We start from the raw sequence: 19486 nt of genomic DNA, 5'->3' as shown, positions 1-19486 counted from the left end.
ACCTTCGATTCGACCTCCCATGTGAGTGTGGAGATAACTATCTTCTCGGGTAAAATGCACTCGGGAGTAACCGGGCGTTCGGATGGATCAAAAATGCGAGATAAAGAATCGGGTTTGATGTTTTTGGACCCGGGGCAGTACGAGAGAGAAAAGTCAAAACGTCCGAAAAAAAGTGCCCATCGAGCCTGCCTGGAGTTGAGTCTTTTAGCAGATCTAATACATTCAAGATTCTTATGATCGGTCCAAGCGATAAAATGTACCCCCAACCCTTCTAACCAATGACGCCACTCCTCCAACGCTAACTTGACGGCCAACAACTCTCTGTTACCAATGTCATAATTACGTTTGGCAGGTGATAAACGGTGGGACAAAAACGCGCAAGGGTGCATCTTGCCGTCTGTGGAAGAACGTTGGGAAAGTACTGCTCCTACCCCCACCTCTGACGCGTTGACCTCCACCACGAACTGACGTGATGGATCAGGGGCAACGAGGATGGGAGCCGAAACAAAGCGACTTTTCATTTTAGCGAATACAGCCTCGGCTGTATCGGACCACCTGAACGTCATTCTGGGGGAGGTCAAGGCAGTCAGAGGTGCGGCTATTTGGCTGAAATTGTGAATAAAATGCAGATAGAAATTGGCAAACCTCAGAAACCTCTGCAGGGCCTTACAGGAATCTGGACTTGGCCAATCTATCACAGCCTTATCCTTGTCAGGATCCAAATGCACTCCCTCAGACGAGACGATGTATCCTAGAAAAGGAACAGACTGTGCATGAAAGACGCATTTCTCCGCCTTGACAAAAAGCCCATTCTCTAGCAACCTCTGAAGCACTCATCTGACGTGCTGAACGTGTTCCTGGAGAGAAGATGAAAAAATCAATATGTCATCCAGGTAAACATATATGAACTGATCAACCATGTCTCTCAACACATCATTGACGAGTGCCTGGAAGACCGCTGGGGAGTTGGACAGCCCGAAAGGAATGACCAAGTATTCAAAGTGCCCCCTGGGGGTATTGAACGCGGTCTTCCATTCATCACCCTTCCTGATGCGAACCAAATGATAAGCGTGACGTAAATCCAATTTTGTGAAGATGGATGCTCCCTGTAACCGCTTGAAGGCTGAAGACATCAACAGCAAAGGATAAGTATTCTTTACCGTGATGTTGTTCAACCCCCGATAATCAATACACGGTCGCAGAGACCCATCCTTCTTCCCCACAAAAAAGAACCGAACACGCAGACACTAGACATGACTCATGACACATATTACTCCAAGCAGACACAGAATTGTGACCCCAGTCAACTCTTGGGTTGTATCGAGCGAGCCAGGGATGGCCAAGTACTATAGGTGCGAGTGGTGAGTCCATGAGGAGAAAGGTTATAGTCTCAGTATGGTTGCCAGATGTAATGAGTGAAATGGATTCAGTGGTGTGAGAAATACTGGGAAGTTCCTGGCCATTAAGAGCAGTGACGGAAATCTTGTGCGTGAGTGGTGAGATGGGGAGCTGAAGTTAGTGAGCAAGTCTAACGTCCATAAAATTACCTTCAGCCCCCGAGTCCAGTAAAGCCTTGGTGTCATGTGAGTGTGTTGCCCACCTCAGTCTTACTGAGAGGAGTGTAGATGATGAGGTCTTCTTGGCGGAGATCCCACCCGATAGTAGCCTCCTAGTTACTACCGGGCGTGGTCTTTTACCGGGCAGGAATTGATGAAGTGGCCCGCTTTGCCGCAGTATAAGCAAAGTCCTTGGGACCTCCGCCTTTCTCTCTCCTCTCAGGAAAGCCGAGCTCTGCCCACCTGCATGGGTTCGGGATCTGAAACGGGGATGACCGTGTCCGTGCTGCTGACTCGGCAGTCCTCCGCGTCGCCAAAATGAAGACTCCGATGGGAGCGACTCATCCTGCTCAAATGAGCATCGACTCTCAGTGCCAACTCAATTAGTCCATTCAAGCTTGGAGGAAGATCCAGCATGTAAATCTCTTTCTGGACATGGTCAGCCAACCCATGCAGGAATCTGTCCCACTGCGCCTCCTCGTTCCATCGGCACTCTGTGGCCAGGGTGCGGAATTGGATGGAGTATTCCGACACCAAGCGATCTCCCTGGCGAAGATCAGCGAGTAGTCTGGCCGCCTCCCTACCCGCCACCGCACGATCGAAAACTCTCCTCATCTCCTCCGAGAGTGCCTGGAACGAGACGCAGCATGGGTCTTGGTTCTCCCACACCGCCTTCCCCGAAAGCAGCGTGAGGAAAAATGCCACCTTAGATTGTTCCTGGCAGAATGTTTGTGGCTGTAACGAGAAATGCATAGAGCATCGTGTAAAAAAAGCTCTGCAAAACTCAGGCTCACCTGAATATCCCTCAGGTGTGGGTAGGCGTGGCTCGCAATGAGGTTGCGACTCTGGTGGAATGGGCTGAACGGGCGGTGTGGGCGGCGCAGTGGGAGCTCTTAGATGTTTTAGCTGTTGGGTGAGCTCGGACACCTGCGTCACAAGAGCTTGGACCGCCTGACTTGTATTAGAGATGCTCTCCTCCTGTTGGTCCATTCTCGCGATGCTGCGAGAGGCGAACTCGTCCCAGTCAAAACTTGCTGCATCCATGACTTGGTCAGAACGTTCTGTAACAATCACAAGGCTGGATGCAAGTTCAAGTAAAAATGCTTTATTTGGCAAAGGGACAGATGCAGGTCAGACGGACACAACTCAGATGGATGGTGATGCAGGGACCTTGGTAGGCAACTTGGTGATGGTGCTCAGTGATCCAGTGCAGTAGTTCCTCTGTGGCAGTGCGCGGTGATTACGTGCAGAAGTGCGGGAATCCAGACAGACGTCAATCACAAAGACACGAAGATAATCCACAATCCAAACGAACAGCACGGGAACAGGAACAGGATCACACACTGGGGAAAACACCACAACACTCTGACAAAGACAGAGTGAAAACAGAGGGACTAAATAGGGTTCACTGATCAGCTGCAGCTGGCGCACTGATCATACACAGCTGGTGTGCTGATCAGCAGCAGCGATCAGCGACCCCGCCCACAATCACACACACACACACAATGCAAGACGAGACGCATATAATGTGGAATTGCAACACTAGGGGCTCTAGTGAGAAATTGTGTTGAGTAATGTGGAGAAGAAGAATAAGGTTTTAGTGTTTGTTGTACACCGCATGGAATGTGTTCTGTAAAAGGGTAAAAACACAACAAATTGGCATTTTTCAGATGTATTTCCAAGAAAAAAATCATTGTCTTATATACAGTACAATACAGTAATTTATATTTTTGTGTGAACTATCGCTTTAATGATTGACTGTCAATTTTGGATAGCAACTTGCAAATTTCACAAATAATACAATCTTTTAGAAATACTTGTTTAGTTATAGCCCTGAAACCCTAAAAAAACATTTTCAAAATAAACTAAAATAACTAGCTTCCGGCAGACGGCCATACACAAGTCGACTTACGCCAAAAGAGTAACACTTGACCATGTATGATGTAGGAGTAGCGTAAGCTTTGATGTCTCTCGCAGTTCAAATAAACAGGGCTGGTTAACCGCGTTCGTCATTACGTTGTGTGTCAAGTTCAAGGTTAGTCTTTTCGTCATAAATCGATGCATACGGCCATCTGCCGGACGCTCGTTATTTTAGTCTATAAAGTTTTAAATATGGATATTTTTCTTACACGAACACTTCGCTTCACTTCAGAAGTCCATTATTATCAATGCTTCTATTGATTGTTTCTGCTTCTTCTTCGGCAGTATATTGCTCCGGAGTTTCTGTACTCTTTCAGAAGATGCGTAGTAGCGCCCCCAACCGCATATCAGTGAAAACATGGATTGCCGGGAAATTCCGTCAATGGCGGGGAAGTGTTGTGTCATAAATGATGGAAAAATCTGTCAATGGCAGGAAATGAGTTAAGTAGATTTGAAGTGAATTGTGCCTGTGAACTTCTTCTGTATCGTAACATTATTGAACCAGTTGTCATCGTACCATGCAGTGGAAATGCGCCATAAGTGAGCCGTACCGAACCGAGCCGTACCGTACCATGCAGTGGAAAAGCGCCAAAGCGTGCCGTACCGAACCGAGCCGTACCGTACCATGCAGTGGAAAAGCGCCATAAGAAAAAAACTTGTAAAGATAACAGTTAGCCAGCAAAATAATTGGTGTTTCAACTCCCAGTTTATCTGTGTTTAGTCATTCATGATCAGTAAAGTGATGACAATTATACATGATTCTGATCATCTTACATCTTACATCAGTTTACCCCCCTCCCTTCTGGCCATAGGTAAAGAATACCCATGTGTAGAAAGAAAACAGCTAAATATTGATTTATAAAGAAAACAGATTTGTTGCTAATTCTGAGTATGAATTTGTAGTAGCTGATCCTCATGTGCATTGAAAGGATAGTTTGTTTAATACCCATGTGTAGAAAGGCCAATTATAGTAAGAGCTTTGTCCCTACAGCTATATGGGTTTTAAACAAACTATCCTTTCAATGCACATGAGGATCAGCTACTGGTGTGCTATGCTTTTGTCATCCTTTTGTAATTTTGTTTAAGTCTGAATGTTCTAAGTGTCATTGTTATATATGCATCACTTTGAAAAAGAATTTCCTCTTTGAGGAAAAATAAATACATATCTAATTCCTATATATGCTACCAGTGGACTACAAATTCATACTCAGAATTAACAACAAATCTGTTTTCTTTATAAATCAATATTTTCAGACAATGTAAGTTTATAAGTAAGACTATGTGAAAAAAAAAAAAAAAAACATTAATAGGCTACTCAATCAAATGAGTAAACAACTACAAGCCAAGCATATGGTTATTTATACTTTTAAGTATTAGCCAAATTTACTTTGACTTTTCTGTCAGTACAAGTCAAGTATATCCTTAAATTACACTTAAGTATATTTCTGAGAAGTACATAAAAAGTAGACTGAAAGTATACTTTCTTATTTTTAGTTTGTAAGAGGTATACTAATGGCATACTTGAATACACTTTTTTTTAGAAAGGAAGTGTTTGAAAACATGGAAACTGAATCAGAGGAGCATGACACACAAGCCCATACGAGTATGGGTAATCCCTGTGCTTACAACATGATCTTCACCCCATCACAGTCATTTGTGTGTCCTTTAAGATACATTCAGTCTCTTTGTTTGTACTGTGTGTAAGTGCTGCCTCCCCACTGATAAAGCCTATTCTTCTTGCATCTCCTTGTTTTCTCTTGCCCTGCCAGTGGTGTGTCACAGGAAACAGCATTCTCAACATTCTATGTCGTCTGATTGGCAGATGTGTGCAGCGTCCATAGAAATGGCTTCAGTTCATTGGCAGTGCCTTCCTTATCTTTCATGCGTGCACTGCACTGGAAGATCACTGGATATTCCACCTCTGGCATATGCTAACCACATTTCCGTATGGACCACAGGGACAGTTCCACTTGAACAATTTAGCGTGTTTTTTTGACTTGGTCATTGGTGGCAGTGTAAAGATGATTTTAAAGAAGCATGAAGTATTTTTTTTCCACAAAGTGGACACTTTAAAATGTACTAACATGAGATGAAGACATCAGTGGCGCCCTTTCATGGTGGCTGCAATGTTAAGATCACACACGTGGCTGTGTTTGAGTCAATACAAACAAACTACAGATTCATTTATCCCAAACTCCCATATTTTCCAGACAATATCCGCTTATGTTCTGCACCGTCAACATACAGTACTATCACATTAACAGTGAAGGTGTTCCAGAGCAAATGTTGTTGTATTAAAGTCTTGTTTTATTTTGTTTTTTATAAGACAAGATAGGTATAGGCTATAGGACTGAATAGTGTCTTTATCTGGTAAAAATATTAAGAGAGCTAGTATGTTATTCTATTCTATTCTCTTACTATTTCTCTAAATACATTATGTAAAGTAAATACAGGTAATGACTTTAAAATAATATTTTCAGCTTGCTAGCTAAGGGTGCTCCAGAGCTAGCGTGTTAGCTAACTGATCTGTTATTTAGCTATGTATACCACCAGCTACAAATGCAACCTAAAAGCATGATGGGAAAGGAGGTACTGGATCCACAGATTAGCACTCACTGACTTACAACAACCATGATGTTTGTATTGCTCTGTAGGAACACTTTTGAAATGACAGAATAAATGTTTATCAAATAGGCTACTGCAGATTATGTCTGTGGACTGTGGCAAGCAGGGCTCATTTACACTTGCACCGCCAGCCTCGCTCTGTATTAAAACTTATAACTGAAACCATAACTAGTTTAGCATACATCAGCGGACAATAACTTTGTTTATCATAAGCACACACTTCGGTTATGTTGCTTGCTGCTTTAAATGCTCAAGCTCTTTAAAGTTGGGTGGATTCTGATTGGCTGTCAATGATGTTATCATTCATCAGCAGAAAAAAAAAAAAAAAAAAAACCTTTCTGAAAGTGATCTTAACAACATTTCACATTAGAGTCTTGAAAACACTATAATAGTTGGTTCTCTTACGAGAGGTTCTCTCGTATTGCATAAGTTGCTTACGCTTACGGGTAAAGTCATCTTTTCTCGAGATCTGAAGCCAAAAAATTATCGTTAATTTTGTATTTATTGTCAACGCAGTGCGGCAGCCAGCAGACCATAGCAGGCTGTATAAGCATGCTCATTGGCTGTCCTAAGGCAACTGCAGCAGCCTACCGGTGAGCTCTGCGTGATGTCACGCCCAATGAGGGCGCTTTGCGCCCTCCACGCGTCACAGCCCGCCAGAATGGGTGTGGCTTAGCGTATATAAGGAAGGGCTCAACAGGCTGAACTCTGATTTTCATCTCTTCAGCGAAGCTCTCCGCATCGCTGGATCTTTGAGAGAAGTCGCCGCCGTCGAAGCAAGCGACAGTGCAAGCTTAGGACAGCGCCTGAGGAAGCCGGACGATTCTTCACCGCCTTCAGCCATCCGTGCCTGCTACGCTATCCGGCGTCATATCCTTCTTCTGCTGTGTGTGTTCGCCGCTGCGACACACACTCTCTCTTCTTCTAAAAGAGAAATTTCCAACGAGGCGTTGTTTCAAATGCCTTGCACCCTTCCCGCTCTCTCTCTCTCTGTTCGAGCCGCGCAAACTGCGCCGTTCACAAGGGATATCAGAAGCGGACGGTCACGGGGCCAGCTTTCTTTACGTTACAAGAAAGGCGACTGCAGAAGACTCCCCTTAAGAAGGCGACTGCAGATGTGTATTTTGCAGCCAACGAGCACGTTGTACAACCTGCTCGCCTGCACCCAAACACCGTTTCTACGGCAACCCAGGCAAATCTCATAAGACTACAATTCTGGTTATCCGGCTCACGCCAATGGTGTCTTGAGTGTAGAAAATGTGCCCGCTTCCCAGTGTTCACCCCACACACAAGCACGGTTCCCCCTGTGTCATTCACTCATGCAGAGCCCACTCTAGAGCTGGCATATGCCGCTCGAGTGTTGAATGTAGGAAATGTGCTCACAAAACAGTGCCCACACCTACTCACTGCCCGCTCTGCTACACTTTTATCCCAGGGAACAAAACGTATAAAGCCGACACACACCGGCTAGGTTGTAAGTCTTGTGTCCGCCCGTGAGCTCCCACGCTTATTGATAAACACAACACATCTGCTTTGCCAGTCCCCTTAAGAAAGGCTACTGCAGAAGTGTAATTGGCAGCCAATGAGCCGGTAATACTACCCGCTCGCCTGCATGCAACCGCCGTTTTCACGACGACCCAGAGAAATCTCAAAAAGAGTTGTAATGCCTGGGTATCCGGCTCACGCCGTTGGTGTTTTAAGTGTAGAAAATGTGCCCACGTCTCAGTGTTCACCCCTACACACAAGCACGATAACCCCCGTGTCTCTCACAGAGCCCACTCTCATAAAGCTGGCAAATGCCGCTCGAGTGTTAAATGTAGGAAATGTGCCCACGAACCTGTGCCCACACCTACTCACTGCCTGCTCTGTTACACGGCCAAAGTTACCTCTTACCGGTCACGTTATGAATGTAAGTCCTGTGCCCGCTCACGAGCGCTCACACTTACTGACAAACACTTTACCCCCAGCGCTGCTCGCGCATCCCGGTTTTCCCACAAAATGCTCCTCGTCCAAAGCAACCGGGACATCGTGTGTAAAACGACCAGCCATCGCTGTCAGCGAGCCGCCATATTCAAGCACCGAAAGCGCGCTCTCTGTGCCCATGCCTCTGATTCAGGTTCTCGACCCCACGAAGTGTGGCGATCGAAACCCGGAGGCCATTCTGCCCTTAGCTGTACATGCAGAAGCATGGGAAGCTATTCCAGGTGTGTCAGAATGGGTTCTGAGCACAGTAAAACAGGGCTATTCGCTGCAGTTCACTCGCCGTCCCCCGCGCTTTCGAGCACGGACCGAGACGAGAGTGAATATGGAAGTAGCACACCTACCCCGCGCAGAAATAGCGAAACTGCTGTGCAAAGGAGCCATAGAACCGGTACCTCCTTCTCTGAGCGAGTCAGGCTTTTACAGCCATTACTTCCTCGTGCCCAAGAAGGACGGAGCTCTCAGACCTATCTTAGATCTGAGATATTTGAACAAAGCTCTCATGAGAAGACCGTTCAAAATGCTCACAACCAGACAGATACTCGCGCAAGGGACTGGTTTATGTCTCTCGATCTGAAAGATGTGTACTTTCAGATTCAGATAATACCCCGTCACAGGCCATTCTTGAGATTCACCTTCGACGGTCAGGTATATCAATACACCGTCCTTCCGTTCGGCCTGTCTTTAGCACCCCGTACATTTACGAAGTGCATGTACACGGTCTCTTGCTCCCCTGAGAAATCGGGGTATGCGTTTTTTGAACTATCTGGACGATTGGCTGATTCTGGCACAGTCAGAGATAGAACTTATATCTCACAGAACAGTGCTTCTCAGCCATCTGGAAAGCCTGGGTCTTACGGTCAACTGGACCAAGAGCTCATTACTGCCTAGTCAGTTAGTCTCTTTTCTGGGAATAGAGCTGGACTCTGTGGCTATGACGGCCCGCTTTCCAGAAGGGCAGCATCGCTCCTCTGAGAACATTTCAGAGAATGCTGGGCTGTATAGCGTCAGCTGCAGCAGTGCTTCAGCTGGGCTTACTGCGTATGCGCCCGCTGCAACGCTGGCTGAACGCTCGAGTGCCTCACCGAGCTTGGGCTTCCGGCGGCATACGAATCAGAGTGACTCAGAGCTGCATTTCAGCCCTGGAGCCCTGGTTAGCGGCCGACTGGTACCAGCGAGGAGTGACGATGGGAGCTGTCTCGTATCGAAAGGTTATCTCGACAGACGCCTCCAACTTAGGTTGAGGCGCTCTTTTCGAGGGCAGACCGGTCTTTGGCCTGTGGTCAGACCAGGAGAAATGCCTTCATATAAACTGTCTGGAGATGATAGCGGTCGAGAACGCGCTGAAGCGTTTCCTCCCACACATACGGGGCCACCATGTTCTAGTCCGCACGGACAACATGTCCGTGGTGTCCTACGTGAACCACCAGGGCGGTGTCAGATCCAGGAATCTCTGCAAACTGACAGAACGCCTTCTCGTGTGGGCTCATCACTCGTTGCGCTCGCTGAGAGCCGCGCATGTACCGGGCCACAAGAATGTCAGCCCAGACAGACTGTCCAGGGACAACATCCCCCCGGGAGAATGGTCCCCGCACCCTCAGACAGTCCAGTCACTGTGGCGCCTTTTCGGCAAAGCGGAAGTCGACCTTTTTGTGTCAAAAGACAACGCTCATTGCCCGAGGTTCCTCTCGAAGAGCGAGGACGCGCTGACCCAAACCTGGCCCAGCTGCCCGCTGTACGCTTTCCCTCTGATCTCGCTTTTACCACAGGTAATCAAGAGGATCAGGGAAACGCGCCACTCAGTGCTCCTCATAGCCCCGCGATGGGAGAACCAAACCTGGTTCCCAGAGCTGGTGAGGCTGTCGCACGTAGCCCCATGGCCGATCCCGGTAAGGAAAGATCTTCTCTCTCAAGCCGGTGGATCTGGCATCCCCATCCAGAGCGCTGGTCTCTGCATGCGTGGATAATCAACGGATACCCGTTACCTTGCCAGAAGGGGTCGTGAACACGATCACACAGTCTAGAGCTCCTTCTACGAGAAGACTCTACGCGTCTAAATGGTCAGTGTTCTCCAAATGGTGCACTAAAAAGAGCCTGGACCCACGCACGTGTGGGGTTTCGTGGGTGCTTTCCTTCCTTCAAGAGCTGTTGGACAAGGGCAGGTCCCCTTCCACGCTCAGTGTATGTTGCGGCTATTGCAGCGTTCACGGAGTCGACGCGCAGCCGTGCAATAGGAAGGAACGAGCTCATCATCCGTTAAGTTATCCTCAAACCGAGACATGGTTATGTCCCCAAGGCGATTGGCACTCCCTTTAGAGCGCAGATCATCTCCCTATTGGCTCTGCCAGCATCCGATAGCGAGGGCAGTGATAACCTCCTATGCCCCGTCAGGGCGCTGAGAGTTTACATCACGCGCTCCGCCGCCTTCAGGCGTTCTGAGCAGCTCTTTGTTTCATTTGGTGGGCGCACCAAGGGTCTTGCCGCCTTGAAACATAGCCTGTCCAGATGGATAGTGGACGCTATCGCAGCAGCTTATGCGTCCAAACACCTGCAGTGCCCTATGGGCATCAGGGCCCATTCCACTAGAGGCATGGCTTCGTCGTGGGCTTGGTCCAGCGGGATTTCTATTCACGACATTTGTATGGCGGTAGGCTGGGCCTCCCCCTCTACATTCGTTAGGTTTTATAACCTGGAAGTTCCCGCCTTGCAGGCTAAACTTTTATCAGTCTAGGTGATGTGTATGTTCTGCCCAGTTGTTCATGTGCAGGCTACTCTCACGTGACTACTAGCTCTTCTGGTTGAGCTGCACAAAGGGGTGATATTCCCTATACATAGACCGGCGGAGCCGCTCTGTATTTCCCTATGATGTGCTTATGTACTTGTGCCGGCCCGCGTTGCTGGCCGCCTGTTCCCCACACGTTTATACATAGACCGACGGAGCCGCTCTGTATTCCTATGAAGTGCTTATTACATGTGCTGGCCCGCATTGCTGGCCACCTGTTTCCCACATGTTTTTGTGTTCCCCGGGCTTTCCAATACAAGAGAACCTCTCTTAAGAGAACGTACTCGGTTACCTAACGTAACCTCGGTTCTCTCTAGAAGAGGGAACGAGTATTGCGTAACCTTATTCACTTCAGTCAATGAAAACCAGAGTTCAGCCTGTTGAGCCCTTCCTTATATACACTAAGCCACACCCATTCTGGCGGGCTGTGACACGTGGAGGGCGCGACGTCACGCAGGGCTCACCGGTAGGCTGCTGCAGTTGCCGCAGGACAGCCAATGAGCACGCTTATACAACCTGCTATGGTCTGCTGGCTGCCGCACTGCTTTGACAATAAATACAAAATTAAGGATATTTTTTTGGCTTCAGATCTCGAGAAAAGATGACTTTACCCGTAGCGTAAGCAACTTACGCAATACTCGTTCCCTCTTCTAGAGAGAACCGAGGTTACGTTAGGTAACCGAGTACGTTTTCTTTTATATGTTTCTGCTGACAGACACAGAGGGCCTACATAGTGACAGCAATTATTAAAACAGATCATGTGCTGTGGCAAGCTGTTTTCGTATATTCGTACACTCAGTGTTATTGGCTTTATATGTGTAAATAAGAATTACAGGGATTACAAATGTGTGAAATTTCTAAACTTAATTCTCCATTGAAAGAAACAAAATCAATGGTCTTGTCTTCACAGTCATTTCTCACTTGGAACGACAAATTTATGTATTAAAAGACCAGTGAGAGAATCATAATAGGGGTATTTAACCTGCGAGAGAAAGGAGAGGAGAGGGTGACTGATTCATGTTTCTCAGTATCTAAGCTCCAGGAAAAGCACCAGCTGTCTCTAAATCGCTGTGAGAGAGAGAGAAAGTGCAAATGCAATAAGATGATGTCTGGGTGGAGGAGAGGACTCTGCGCCCAGCGAGATGCCTAGAAAACATGGAGATAGCTCACAGTGTAGAACGCCTGTTCAAATGTCATCGGTTCTTCATAGTGATACGACAGCGATGGAGTGCAGGCAAGAGAGCAATAAAAGTACTAAAGACAAACAATGTACAAAGAGCAATGATGTATATGAGCTAATGAAATAGTCCAAAGTGTGGATCCATGTTAGCCTACATTAAAATATGCTGCATTTTAGCCTCACAAAAAAAAAAAAAAAAAAAAAAAAAAAAAGGATACCATCGTTTGTCTGATTAACCTTCGGTCTTTCCTCATTAAAGTAGATAGGAACTGTACTTGCATTACTGGAATATAGCTGCTTGGAAATGTTACCAAGACAACCGGCAAGTAAACTGACTTGTCTTGAAACGCATGCCATATTTTAATGGTACAAAATACCTGGAACTCTTTCCCACAAAAAAATAAATAAAAAGTCAAGTGTTTTAGGAAAAGGCAAGTTTACCTAAAAAGTTTTCTGAATTATTGTCACTCATATTTTTCACTATACATTGTTATTTACCAAAAAATAATATTTTTTTACTAGAAAAGTTTCACAATTCAGAAAATATCAGTTATAGCAGCAGTGAATTTGTAGGCAAAATATTTGTTACCTGTTTTATTTTACTATTAAATGTAAAATGTATTTACTATTTAGATATTAAATGCTTGACATTAGCTGTGTACCACAAAATAGCACTGTGCACACAAAGGTCACTTGGTTCCAATAGTCTGACATTTGCAGGTTATTAAGTTAATGATGCAATTGTTATGACGGCGAACTCAGAAACAAGGTTGAGCTGAATCCAAATGCAGAATTTACTGTAGTAAAATAAGATACAAAAACAAACTCGGGAAACCAAGGAATACAAGAAACAAAACTGAGCAAACCAACGAGACATCCATTCATGGACAAGACCTGACAAAGAACATATGAACAACAAAGGCTTATATACACAGGGGGTAATTAACAAAAGACATACTTGGAAACATTTAGATTTGGAGCTGGGCTGGACCAACAAGAAAAGTGACTTAAGATATTAATGAGAAAACCACAAAAAAAACCTTCAGTCTCACTATTTTTGCTGCATCATGAAATAAATCAGGAATGTGGTTTGGGGTTAACTAAGTGTGATAAGTGTGCATTTATTAAGCTTTTTTTAACATGTCAGTTAAAAATGGCTCACTATTTGGCAGGTATTGCGTTAAAGTTGTCCTTTTTATTCATGCAGTTATAACTGCTTATCAAAGATTTATAATGCATTTGTACATGACTTATTAGTCAACAAACACCTTTATAAACCCTTTACAAAGGGAACCTTAATGCAAAGTGTTACCAAGAAGTCAATAAGTATGATGTTAAGTTCCCTAAAAAATAGAAAATAAAATTAAAACTAGTACTTTACTGAGAGTATTCTTTAAAGTTTACCTTTACTTAAATATACTTACAAAAATGAAGTATACTTCAAGTTCATTTTATTAAGGGTTGAGCTTTTGAAACGTTTCGTGTACAGACGACAACGTTGTCAAAATGATCACACGGATCTGGAAAAACGTGTAAAAATGCTGTATTATGCATGCCAGGCCAGTAGTAGGTGATGTCAAAAAAACTATGCACGTATGCATTCTGATCACATAATACGTATGCACATGATGTCACTATTTTCACAAATGCACATTTTTATAGTTTACACAGAGACAATAACGGTCTCGTTTTCAAAAACTTGAACTTTGGAAACCAGACCAAAGTTTCAGGTCTTCAAAACGCTGTTGTTGTGTAAATGAACAGCCAAAATGCATAAAAAGTTTAGTTGAAAACGGTGTCATGTAAAAGCCCCCTCAGAAGGAGGCAGCATTGCAGTACCTACTGTTCTTTGTGTCGAGAGCATGCCTATGATGCCTTAAAATGCTGTCAATTTAGGCAGCTCACTAGGTTTTGGAGTTTTATGAGAATGTGCATGACTGATGTATTATGTAAGATCTGTCTGACTGTACCTCTACAAATATGGTTCTTCTGGTTGAGTTTTAATTAGAGGAAATGACTTGAGAGAGCTGTTGGTAGAGAGGCTTGAACCACAAGGGGCAGGGGGATGGGGGAGTTAATTAAATCAGCCTTGTTGTCGGAGATGAACTAAAATTATCTTATCTCTTACTCTGACTGTTCAGATCTGAGCGTGTTAGGTGACCATTTCCTCCATCTACAGTTAAGAAGACCCAGTCTGTCTGTTCTTTTTCTGCCCCTTGGTATTTCTCTACATTTGACTTCCACCTCCTCTAGAGCAGCTCTCTACATTGCAGCAGGAGATCGGAGCCTGTATAAATAAGTGAGCCATCTGATGGGGGTTAAAGAGGACAATGTGTCCTCTGCATGGGCTACTGAGAAAATTAGCTCTGTAATAGTAGGTTGAGTTCACTTATACACCATTACATATGACAGAGGATGATCTGCATGGTCCTCTAGTGATCTCACTCACTGCTGTGTTGGAATCTATAAATGTGTTTATGCAAAAGTGGGTTAAAGTCAACATCAATTTCAATATTTTCAATAGTGATTTGTTTTTAATTATTATTATTTTTACATATTTCACATTATGGAAGTAAAATGAGTTGGAAATGCCATTTCAGGTTTACTTTGAGACATTTTTATCCCATCTATTGAAATCCAGCCAAACAGATTCCAACACCTCCCCCTTACCATTTCTTGAAGAACCAGTAGGCCTATTGATTGGTTTTAACTTTAAATGTGGACCTTTGTCTCCATGTACCGATAAACTGAACAGTTGCTCCCGCTATTGAAACGAAAATTACATTGAGATGTTTTTAGATGTCAAGGCAAACCTTAGGGTTGGGGTGAAGTTAGCTTAGATGAGTATGAGTACGTGCAGGCAGCACGTTTCAAGGTCAGTGGTATAGATAGAGTAGTTGAGTAATAATGTGGGGAACACTGCCACCTGCCTATAAACACTGGAAAACAGGATTACATCATCAATAATATGGGGGGAAAAGGCTAAATTTACAGATCTAATCCCTAAATCAAATCCTATAGTTCTTATTACTTGATAAAACTAAAGAGAATTTTAGAAGATTGAGATAATAAAATATTGAATTATAGAAATTACCTTTAAGTCCAACATTCTGAGCCATCAAAAGGTCAATTTTAGTTAAACAGTTTTGAGGTTTAGTCGACATCTGTTGGTTTAACCAGAAACTGCAGACTCTTAGATTGAGAGAGTGTCTGTGGATACCAAGTATTAGGGTGTTGTTTACAGGACACTGTATGCTGCCTATATGGAAAAGATAAATAGTATGCATAAAATATAGAATGCAATGATACATGTTTTACACAGTGATGCACTACTTTGCAGTTTAATTAAGTTCAGCAATCAGCAATTCAATAACGATCAAAATACATTAAATTGACCAAAATGACAGTACAACAACGTTAACATGACATAAACAGTGAAAGTAACACGTCCATTATGTCCAATGTCTAATACTTGCCCCTTAAATTGATTTCTAGGGGAATTGTTACCCTTATTACAGGAAAATGTCTTTTAACCTTATTAAATGTGTTATGTTTTGATTAATACATAAAATAAATAAATAAATTCACTAATAATTGAGAATATATAAGAAAATACAGCATGCCAATTTTTATGGCAGTAACATAATAATTACTGGTAGCTCAATAGCTTTAAACTTTCTGAGATTTTGATGATTTTCATAAAAAAACAGATAATTTGAATTGGTATTGTACCTGGCTAAAATTCAAAAAAAAAAAAAATCTCCATAAATGCTAAATATTCCTAAATATATATTTTAGATACATATTTTAGATACATATCTCAGTTTACATATTGTAGAAACTAAATCCAAATTAATCCATCCATGACCCGGTTTAGCAGATTTACCTTTCCTGGTGGAATCAATACATATTTCTATTGATGATCACCTTGGTTATTGTTTGGGTTTAGAGCACATTTTTTGGTTTAAAAAATTACATTACGTTCCTTGAAATTGACCCGGAACTTTGGCCGAATCAAGCAGATTATCAGGAGGCACAGGCAACCATACATGCAATGAAAGTAGTCAATGATCACGCAGAGAGAGGAGTGGCTCTGATTCAAGAATACAATGGCTCTCACACACTCTGAAGAACAATTGTAGTTTCTCCTTCATGTGGTGGAAGATCACCGATGGATTTATCCAGACTGCAAAAAGTCAACACTGGCTGCTGAGCATCAGAAATGAGGGATTGTTGAAAACTTTGTGCTTTTTTGAGATTGTTGTCATTGTTGTCATGTCAGTGTTGCTCTGATTTCAATAAAATGTAGTTAATTTGCAGCAACTTTTAATATTACTTGCATATCACAATAACGCCGCACAGCTTAACATAGGCAATCTTCCACATGATTGAGCTACCTCTAAATATTTTTTTATTTTTTTTGTCAACATTTTTGCATATTTCTAATTTTGAAGTTAAAAGGAACAGTTTAAGAGGTTAAGACACTAATATTTTGCAAAAAATAAAATAAAAATTGGACTTGATAAGGACCACCCTAGTGCGTATTCAAACCTATGCCAGAAGGTTCTGTGCCAAAATTGGCTGGTACTTGGAGCTATTCATGACTGTTTCATATGTTGCATTTACTCTGCAGTTACAATTGCATAGGCCTAAAGGTTATAATATTAATGTTTAACATCTTGAATACAGAAATATGAAATGATAATTAAAAAGAAAAGAAGAGTCAGTAAATAATGAGAGTCAGTAAATAATGCATTCAACTGATTGTTCAAAACTGTTTATTCATTCAGGTATGTCCAAATACCCACACTTACAGTCTTGGCCACTAGAGAGAACATGCAAACGGCAGGAAGTTTGTCCCAGGTCTGAAAAATGCCAAAGACCGTGAAGTCCACAAGACCATAAGGTGTTTCACTTGTAACTTAGCTTTCAGAAGTGTGCTCGCATGCTCCTCCTTTGCGATCGATATGCGCCTTTAATGCACACTTTTGCCAAGCCTGCGCTGAAGCTCGCTTCACTGCAGACTTTCTACCCAGCAGTCAACGAGGCATTACATCACGAAAGTACTAACTTGTGGGAAGACAGCGAGTGTTTAGGGTTCATTTGGGACAGGACTCATAGGCTATGCCATTTGGGACAGGGCCAGACTGTCTTCATACATATTTAGGCTTGTATTAGGCCATATTATAGATTACGTCTGCTAGTGGTTTCACATTAACCTGTTTGATTTAACTGAATTTTGCATCAATGTTGTTTACACAAATACAACACATAACACAACTACAACTCTGCAACTAATATTTTTAGTCAGTTTTAGTTTTACAATATTCATTCACATTCAAACTATAGATTAAATTAAATTTAAACTGAATTTGGAATGAATTAGCCTAATCTCTGAAAACGAAAATCTTGTAGGCTAACAGTGCACCGTAGTTTATGAACGTGGCCTAATCGGATATAAAATGATCCGCCTCAATTGAGCGCTTACGTTTTTTTGTATGCACATTTTAAGAATTAATGCACATCTTGGCATTTCCATCAAGCTCTTTTTTATGTGATATCCCAAAATGCACATAAAAATAGGTGGATGGATGGATACCTATCCCTCATTGTGCGAAAAAACTAAACAAAACATGATTTTGCCTCAACAGTGGATGTGATTGGAGAACTGCATAACCAGTGGACCAATTTCACTGCATCTCAAATGCTGGTTTGATCATTCTGAAATGTCTGAGTCAAAGTCTGTCGTCTTAATGCTATTGCAGCAAACACAGAACATTCCCCTAAAACATTAGTATTTGATTTTTAGTATTTCCATTTGGTTATCCTGGAACATTCTTTTCAGGTTTTTACTTTTTGCAACCATAAAATAACATTTCCAGAACATTGCAAGGAGGTTTTTTTTTTTTTTTTTTTTTTTAAGGAGACATATCATGCTTTTAAATTGTTCCTTTTTACATATAAATCATACATTTGTAGTCTATATAAAGCGGAACTGCAATGTTGGGTCTGAATTCCTCATTATTATAGCTCCACAGGCCCCTTTTCTACCCCCTTTCTGATGTGCGTCTGAGAGCAACTCGTTTTGGTGCGGTCTCTTTAAATGCAATTGAGACACTTCATACCCCGCCCCCTCTCCAGGTTGCAGAGGTTCAACTCCACCCCGTTCGGCCATTTTTGTAGTTTGATAGCAGAGATACGATTATCTAGCGGCACAGAAACTTTTTATTCACACGTTATTAACAAAATGTCAACAACGGAAGACTTGTCCAGCCAGCCTTACATGTTCGAGCCAGAGTCGGAGCAGGAGCGAGATGAAAATGAAGACGACGAACCTGTAGAGCAGGGATAGGCAACTCCGGTCCTGGAGGGCCACTGTCCTGCAGAGTTTAGCTCCAACCCTAATTAAACACACCTGAACAAGGCAATCAATCTTTTCAGGATTACTAGATAGATACAGGCAGGTGAGTTTTTATCAGGGCTAAAGCTAAACTCTGCAGGACAGTGGCCCTCCAGGACCGGAGTTGCCTATCCCTGCTGTAGAGCAACGTCTTCATATGGATGTATCGCAATGGTGTGTTACTGTATTTACACATAAAACTTTGGTCTTCCGACCTTTTACCACTATGTCGATTTATTTTGATTAATATGTGCGAGGGAGAGAGAGCAAGACAGCGTCTAGTTTGGAGATGGTGAAGTCTTGTTTACACTTTCGCCTGGCTCCGAAGAGAGAGAGTGCGCGCGCGCGCGCGACCGGCTCTCTCTCTCTGCTCGTTCTTTCAGTTAAACATGCGTCCTGTAACAAGCGAGGCAGTTTATCTACATTAAACGGTGTAATGAAGCGTGTTGGTTACTACATCCAACAACCGAACATTTTAACTTACCCTCTCGTAACTTCTGCATCCTTTAGCTTGGACTACAAAATTGCAGCGAGAAATAAAAATGGCGGATTGCTCGAAGTGGTGGGCCGGAAGTCAATGTCCTTATTTGGCAGTTCCGCTGCAAATACTGTGACATAATAGTTCAAAAAACGTCATAGATAACAGAAAAATCGGAACAGGTTGAAAAATATGACCAAAACAGAATATAAAGATATCAACGAAGCACCTGAAGAGAATAATTTCATCTTTTCTGTACTTCTAAACACTCCAAATATACAACAAAATGCATTTAAGGGCTAAAAAAGTACATTTGGCATGATATGTCCTCTTTAACTTAGACTGTTCCCTAATGGTTTTGGTTTCTATTTAGCAATAAAGTCTCCAAGAATGTTGCAGGGTGGTTATTTTTTAAATGACCTAAAAATAACAAAAGGCATTTTTAAAGACATTTTTAGTTTATTTTTAGTGATGGGACGGACTAGATTAGATAGAACTGTATTGATCCCACACTTGTATGCATGTCACGGACTACTGAAGTGTTGTTTGGTCTCGTGCTTTTTCT

This window comes from Abramis brama (assembly GCF_963993115.1).
Source record: "Abramis brama genome assembly, chromosome: 12".
Taxonomy (NCBI): domain Eukaryota; kingdom Metazoa; phylum Chordata; class Actinopteri; order Cypriniformes; family Leuciscidae; genus Abramis; species Abramis brama.
The sequence above is the reverse complement of the archived record's forward strand: the minus strand, read 5'-3'. Positions refer to the sequence as shown.